This window comes from Diadema setosum, chromosome 2, assembly GCF_964275005.1.
Source record: "Diadema setosum chromosome 2, eeDiaSeto1, whole genome shotgun sequence".
NCBI lineage: Eukaryota > Metazoa > Echinodermata > Echinoidea > Diadematoida > Diadematidae > Diadema > Diadema setosum.
This window is the reverse complement of record NC_092686.1, coordinates 28,044,506-28,053,578: the sequence shown is the minus strand read 5'-3', so window position 1 is coordinate 28,053,578 and position 9,073 is coordinate 28,044,506.

The following is a 9,073-nucleotide window of genomic DNA, read 5'->3' as shown; positions in this document are numbered from 1 at the left end:
TCTTAGCCACACTGTTGCGCAAACTAACCTCAGCTGATCACTAGCACTCAACATATTGGGCAATCCAGTAACAGGTCTATTCTCAGCAGTGATTTTCAATGTTTCTCATTCTAATTAACTTTCATTGATTTTTAACTTTTTTTGTTTTAAATACTTGACTCCATTTGTAAGAAAAGGAAGAAAGATGTCCAGTGAAACTCTGTCATGCAATTACACCTTATCCAGTATGAAGTCCATAGTTTTAGTCACTGGTGCTACATCAGTCTCATGGTGAATTTATTGATGCACATCATATTTCAAGCACTTGAAATGTGAAATGCAGATAGAGGCATTTCTTGATGAGACACGTTTAATTGAATGCAGAGCTTTTAACATCAAGATTTCAAGTTAATTGAAGGAAAAGATAATCACTTTTTAGTTTGGGCTGAAAGGTCCTTCAAATTATAGAAATAATTCATATATTCTGGTATTGTTAAACTCGCTTTGTTACTTGTTGTATGATTTACAAATATTAGCCACCATTGCATGACATCATATAAACAAGGTTTTAAATGAAAAATACATTTGAGAGATGCCTGAGGCAAACTGAATTTCGTCTGTTGAGAATGAGAAGGGCTTTAAGTGGTCTTGAACACTATGGGTTTTGTGGCAACTTAACGCCCTTATCATTCTCAACCGACGATTTGTAACTGTGGAAATATGTATGATTCTTTCATCTGTAAGAGATTTTGTTTTTATACTATCTTCTGCAATATTCGAAATGTACTTTTAATCTTCATTGATACGTTGTCTTTGGTATAAAATGATATAAGAAGGTAACAAATTATCTAGCAGGGGAAAAATATATACTCTGTAGATATTAAACCACAGTTCAGAGCACTGTATTTCATTGTGCGTAGACAATTCACACATGCCGGTAATGTTAAGCCATGGTTGAAGACTGTGGCTGGCTATTCAGTGGAGGAAATAATGTGATATACAGTTCTCACTTATTTCTCACTTACTTATTGTAATAAATATTTGCATGGTAGTAAGCATGACCTCCCTTGCATATTAATATTCTATTTATTCCATGGACAGCATCGTAGATGTATGCCATCAATTGTATGCTGCATTTTACTTGATGCTGTAGCTAGACACATGTTTTGGTAGTGTCATCCAGCAAATGTAATATGATCAAAGAAGAGGTTCTTGGAATAAGTTGGCGGTGTTTATCAGAGAGCTGTTTTACATTGTAATTGACAAATCAGCAAAGTGATAGCAAGAAAAGTTGCATTTTTGCAAAGAAAGGCCAGTTGCATTTACTCATTGCAGTTATGATATCATAATCAGAATTATTGGAATGGGCTACTGAACAAAATTATATTGAGTGCTCCATACATGATTGGATACCCAGAGGTCTGTTGATGGTGATGATGATGATGATGTTGTTGTTCTTGTTGTTGGTGTTTTTGGTGTTGTTGTATAAACATAACTTAAGTCTCTTGATCAGACAAGCTTGTGCCGTGGTATAAACTTATGTTCTCAGAGCCACTATTTCAAAATATTTTCAGCGTTCTGAACAAAAATTTGTCATTTAATAGTAGTTGCAGAGTTAAATTGCAACCAGGAAGGTGGAGAGAGATGATTTCATACTTTAAACATTGATGTTTTTTGCGTGATACATTTTTGCGCTAAGCGGCTCAAAAACATAGTCACAAGTTCTTGAATTCACGCTGCGCAATTGTCAACCCCTTCAGAACGTGCAGAGAAAATTGTGGAGATATTTTCGTGGGTTTCAGAATTCATGCAAGCCAAAAGCAGCGTGAAATGTGCGAAAATCAACATACCGCAAAAACTTCCATGTTTACAGTATTCAATGATGAAGCTATTGATGAAGTCCATTCATGATGTCATCAGCCAGCACCAAGACCTACTCACACTGATTTTAATGGCACTCGCTCAACATTGTTCAAATATTGACTTATGTGGTGGCAGCAAGTGCAGAGTTTCTCAACCATCCCATGCTCTGTGCATGTGGCATACTTCTAGCTGTTAAGTCAGCTCGCTAATTGAAATTTATTTGTTAATCCACTGTGTGACATTGCATGTGGCTGTGATTTCTCCCTTGTGTGAGATGGCAAAAATTTGCTCTGTTCCTGGTAGGATTACTATTACTTAATTCAACCTTCCATCTTTATTGGAGGGAAGAAATAAAATGAACCTCAGAAATGTGTGTATGTTAGAAGGCCGAGGAACCCAAAACAAGTAATACTTGTAAACTGTGGTGATTTGTACCATTACTTCACATGTTGATATCATCCCTCCCCGGCCCCACCCATCTCCTCCGAGATCCCCCCCCCCCCCAAAAAAAAAAAAGAAGAAAAAGTATAAAGTGTATATGTTTATATGCATAACATATCCCCATGTGTTGATATATTGTGTGTATATTCATACCATACAAGAGATCTGCCATTGCTGATTCAAGCCTCCACCCCCTTACCCTTGTATTAGATAATCATTCTATTAATTGCCTGTGTGAAGTAACAATGCCAGCAGAGCAGGATGAATCCTACTGAGGCCATAAATTTCATAGAAGATTGGTGATCAATACCCTGGTGGTATGCTTCCCTTCAGCAAATGCAGAAACCCTCAATTTTCTACAAGCTGTCATGGACATCATGGATGCAAGGAATTGCTTTGGTGATCAAGAACAAATCAGTTCAAGGCCTAGTGAGTAGTCTATGCAAAGGCAGTCTGTCCTGTCCTTCTTGTGCACACACCAGTGCCGTATATAAAGAGGGTCTGGCCAACTCGTAAATTGGACGCCATGTCGTTGCCCAGCGTATTACGCGTTACAGGGTTAGCGTGTACGCTCAGACGTAATAATGAAAACCTACCAAATACGGGGTAGTGAACAATGGGCACTGCGTATGAGCGCACTTTGGTGACGACATGGCTCCTCAAAGATCACGGGACCACTTTTGACCAATCACAGGCTTCAAAACTCATAAGCGGAAAACCGAGTTGGCCAGACTCTCTTCATATACGGCACTGGCACACACCATTCAAAGAGATCGCAATTCTGATTTCATGTCCACCCTATATCCAGTAAGCCCTGTAGGTAGGCCTAAACTTCCCTGTAGAAGGGTAATGGCATTTATGTGCATTTTCTGCCTACCAACAGCTTCTTGGACAGTCATTAAGATGTGCATCTGTAGGTCTTTGATGCACCCAAAGTCATTCTCATCATTTGAAAATGCCTTTGCCTGGTCCTGTAGCAACTTCATAGCTACTTAATTAGCTCAGCAAATCATCAGCAGAGCCGGATCAACAGGTGGTCCTGAGGAATTGTCACTCTTATCCTGTGCAAGTGCTGCTGACTTGATTCCCAGTTCCATTAGCTCTAAATTTACATCATATGGCATTTCTTGTGGTTTGTCCATCACATGGAGAGTGCTTAATATAATGAAATGATTGATCACCCACCATGGCTAAAATGCCGACACCAGGATGTAGGTATTTGCTGATGGTCTTTCTTTCAGGCTTTCCTCCACTGAAGCTGGATCCATGTGCACACCATGGAGTAAGAATGCAGGTTTAGCAGGCTGAAACATCAGTGATTGGAGTGGTTAGACATAGAGGGTGAGACCAGGAATCTAACAGCTTTTGAGGTTTCCTGTTTGATTGTGACAGCTTTCCTGGCTGTAGCTACAGAGTTCTCAGAGTTCTAAAGATCTCTCTACTTGAACTTTGTGAGCAAATGCATCACCTTCCTTCTTCCTTATGTCTGGGATTGTGGGGGGAAAAAGTCACTCAAATGAGTCTCTCCAGTGTCTCTGGTCACCACTTCCGTGATGACGTTATCAGTACTTCCAACGTCTTCAGAAGAGTTGCTTACAAGCATTAGTATTGATAATTGGCATGTAAAACCAATCCAGTCATCATGCAATACTGCTGTACCATTTCTTGCCATTATACTCACCATGTTAGGTTAGGCAATAGGAGTACACCTAGTGGTCTCAGTTGCACAGCTGGTAAATTCCCTGTTGTCCACCTCCACAGGAAAGGAGAATCTTGGGCTCCTACAGGTATCTTGTAGTGACGACTTCCATTGTCAGTTGTACAGCTGGTGAGACACCTCCTCCCAATCATCCTGGTCAGGGCTTCCGGTTTTGAAGGGGTATGCTACAGTTTTGATAGATTGATTGGTCTTGCTCGATAATGCTTTTCTCGCAGCAATTGGCCCCAAGCCATTTTCGGCTGCCTGTTAGTTAAACTTGTGGAATGATACTTGTCCATCGTTGTCGGGTCAACCATGCAAGGTCCCTGCTACGTAGAGATGGAGTCATGTCTTGTTCTCGTGTGATGGGAGTAGAGAAATATGTTCTGATGCGATGCTGGTTCTTGTGTATGTCCGCTGTCCATTTCCTGGCTGCCAGAGATGGCTGCCAGAGATCACTCTCCGCCGCAAAGTCAGGGTTCAAACGCCGATGGGACTCCTTTGAATACAATGAGAAGCAGCATGACCAGAAACATGATGTAATATATTTACGTGACGCTACAACCACACTTTGATTATTATTGTTCATCAAGTAGTGTTCCTCGATGTCTTGCTGTTTCAATATTACCAAAAAAAAAAAAAAGAGAAAGAAAGAAGAAGACATCTTTGCCCATTCTGATACAGTGCATATTCCCATAAGCAATCATATGAATAATTTAGGGAGACTGATATCACCAGGTTCTTTGTAGGCCCTATTATGTTCATTTTCCAAATCATTTCTTGCTTCCAATCTCCATAAAGAAAATAAAGACCAAACTATGCTGAATGAGTAGCAAATGTGTTTCTGAAGTTCTCATTTTCATATCTATCCTCCGTGTTCAATAATCACAAAAATTAATTTGTCCTGGTTTCATGTGCGTACATGTTTTTGTTTTGCTTTTCTTTTTACACTCGTTTTTAATCGACCAGTTTTGAACATTTGTGAGATGCACTAAGCTCCAAAATTGACATTTGTTGACTTCTACTACAAACAAAATCATGGATGCATTTTAACTTGTAGAATTATATGCCTCTGAGTTGATTCCGCAAGATATCAATAGCGGAAATTATCCAAGAGGAATGTCCTTTCATATGTGTGCAATCGTCTCTTTTTAAGCATAACATTTTTCATGCATGTCAAAGCAATTTGTCATTCCTTTCCTGTACAGAAACCAGATGAATCGGATGAATGAGCCTTTCATAGGAAACTAAGAGATGTGTCCATAAACACAGTTAACCCTGAATGTCTCGATTAAACTGAACCGTGCAACATGTAATATATGCTAAATATGTGTATATAATGTAGGCTAAATAATGTGAATTGTATGTTTCCCATCAGTAGCTGCTGTGAAGTTGTCACCTTGAAGCCCCTCTTCCCCAATAATAAATACATAAAAGAAAGAGTTCCAGATTATACTCTGTGTCGTTTGTGTTTCAACTCCGTGCTTTGTTTAGTGAAGTAGTCAAGTGGTCGAGTAGTAAGGTGTCTGTGACTTACATATTCTTTGATATCGTAACATCGTCACAGAGAAGCAGTGGGATGGCATATGTGAATGATGAATTTAGGATATTCTAGTAATGTTGTTGCAACACGGATTGTCGCCCCTACACGGATTGTCGCCTCCTGCTCGGGGCGACAATCCGTGACGGGCGTTGGCGGCACGGATTGTCGCCCCCTACACGGATTGTCGCCTGGCGACAATCCGTGACGCTTGTGCAGTTCCCAGTTTTTGACCTCGAAGGCGACAATCCGTGTTGGCAAAAAATTTGTTGCGACACGGATTGTCGCCCCGTCACGGATTGTCGCCCCGGGCTCGGGGTGGTTCCTCCGGTGTTAAGCTTTGGTGGGATGGGTATGACTGGTAAGTTATGCGTATGTGTGTGTGTGTGTGTGTGTGTGCGCGTATGTGTGTGTATTGTGAGCTGCATGATATGTGATGTGTATGATTTGTTGTGTGTGTGTGTGTATGTGCGTGTGTTTGGAGTATAGTAATACAATATGTAGAAGCTGTGCATGTGTGGTGGTTGTATAGTGGTAGTGGTTTGTTTGTCTGTGTGTATACGTGTGCCTGTATGCTTACGTGTGTATGTGGAATATAGTGGCGTATGTGTATATCAAAGGGTATGTGATGGTGCGTGTTTGTGGGCGCAGTTTTGTGCCTGCATGAGTATCTGAGGGGTTTGGTGTTCGTGGGCTACGTAGGCCCTACGTATGTGTGTTGTGTGTGAGCGTTCGTGTGTATACGTAAGGCCCCAGTCACATAATGCTCTGCGTCCGGCGTTACGTCCAAATAAGTCATTCTTTTTTTCTTTTTTTTTTCTGCGGACACCCGGGGATCTCTTCCTGTCACCAGAGCATTTTACGAAACATATACGGGAAAAAAATATGCGGGGCGATACGGAGAGATTTGGCACGAATTGGCACGCAATTTTGTTCTTTTGACTTGCATTTAAAACTTCCGAATAGTTCGGAAGACCTGCGGAGAGTTGCGACTATTTACAGAGAGTTGCGGATATTTTCGGATAGTTACAGATTGTTATAAATAATTATGTACAATATAACGATCCCTGCCAAGTCAATGTATTATGACAGCAAATTCATCACATATTGGACTGTCTTACATTGTACACTGGGGAAAAGTGAAATTGAATTTACGTACAAGTTGTGAAAAGTTTTCGCATTTCTTTAATTTGCTTTACAGTAATGAAAGATATGTGAAATTTTGAACTTGAATTTGAATTTTATTTGTGCAGCTCAGATATGGATAAACATCATAATGTAAAGACTACATAACATAATTATACCACAAACAGAATACTATCTAGATCTATAAGTTAAACAGAAAATAAAAAGAAAATATTACTTACAGTTATGGAATAGACAAACTGTGGTTATGCTGTCATTGTGCAGCGATATTCACGACTTTCTGGGTTATGTTAAGGAGATTGTTATAAAGCGAAGCCTATTACATTTCCAGAAAAAAAAATCATTAGAACATTCGGACACCCCTCCCACACCCAAATACAATAAAAAAAAAAATGTAATATCCATGGAGCGTAAAGTGGGTAAGACTATAGAGAAATACTAAATTCGTTCTCATTGTATATCGTTTATCGCTGTCCCACACCTTCCCGGCCACACACACACACACACACACACACACGAAGGTTCGTTATTCCGAAGTTTCGTTTTTTCCGAGGCTTCATTTATCCGAAACACACAATTCCCTATACTTTGTGGTTCGTTGATCCAAAAATGAAATTCGAAATAACGAACCTTCGGAATAATGACCCTTCGGACAAATGAGCCTTCGGACGAATGAGCCTTCAGAATAACAAACTTTTGCAATAACGAAATGTAACCCCCTTCCCACATACCGACGTACACCCGAACCGATACCACATCCTTCCTGATGAAACAATTTCCCAATAATGATAAATAAGACATAATGGACCGTATGCAGAAAAGCAGCATCCGCCCGCACGCAAGCTCCACTCCGAATTTATATACAAATCTGCCAAACAAACTCATCAAATTCAAAGCTGCTGATAAAATCAATATCAACATTTATGCCAGCAACAGCTTACTAGGTATCCCTCCCCACGCGCAGCTAAAAAACACATACGCAAAAAACTGACATAATAAACACATTCTTCCATCACACACACACACACACACACACACACACACGCACAAACGGACACTAAATTATCATGTGCACGCGCACATACACACTTCCTTGAAACCTCACCATGACTTTTTACATGGCATGTTTGCATGGATGTAGCCATGAAAGTTATGTGTTAGTATTTCAATGATTACGTCCAGAACGATATTACCCAGCAAAATGTGCTTCGAGGGCGGGCGACAATCCGTGTAGGGGGCGATAATCCGTGCCGCCAACGCCCGTCACGGATTGTCGCCCCGAGCAGGAGGCGACAATCCGTGTAGGGGCGACAATCCGTGTCGCAACAAATGTCATTGTTGCGTGCTGTTAAAAACGAAAAAGAAAAAGCCACGCAGAGAAATAGTTGCAACACGAGTATTCTATTAACTAATATGCTGCTTTACGGAGAAAAAAAAAATACTCTGTAAAGCAGCATACTAGTTGATATGATACTCGTGCTTAGTAACCCTTATTTCTAATTAACATTTAATGGTAATTAGAAATAAGGGATAAAAACTACTACAACAGTCTAAAAAGTGCCATGTTTTCGTCAGAAAAAAGACAGGAAAATAACAGAGCACATTTCTTTTTCCTTTTGTAACAACTGTAAGTAGGCCCCTACGTAGTGTAGTTTCAGTAAAATCGTAAGCACGGAGTTGCTCAGAAAATATTATATGGTACTGGAATAAACTTAATCTCTAAAGGAGAGCAATAATCATAAAGATTCTTTGAAAATTGCTCCAAGCGAGATATCATAAACATTGATAATGAACTCTTACACAAGTTTTTTGTTTGTCAGTTATTAGGTGATCCGAGTATCCTCTCGGATCACCTTCTGTATCTGTACGGATTCTTTGTTGGTTCTTCTTTATTTCTGGACAAAAGTTGTGTATCTACTTACTCAGAAAGTACTTAGAGTATCAATTTCAAACTCATACCATATATGTATCATGTCCCAAAGACGACAAATCTAATGTATCATTGTGATCAGTCGACCGTGACGTCACTATGACGTCATTATATGAAAACACATTTTCATTCATATCTCAATAATGGAATGGAATTTTGCAATGAAATTTACGTCACATACATTTCAAGTTATGCGCATTTTATTCATATTCTCAAAATTCATATTTTCTCTTAAAACGTGCGCGTACGCGCGCGTTGAAATATTTGTATCCTCCAATAGAGCTCAAAATTTTTTTGCACACTTTTCAGACCATTTGGAGCATTTTTTGAAAAATTGAAAAAATTGGACGGACGCGTACGCGCGCGCACATATACGCACGCACAGCTCATATGCAATAGAAATTTCCCATTTTTTCACACTTATCGGATGCCTGAAATGTCAAGGAATATTTCTACCAAGTTTCAAGTCAATCCG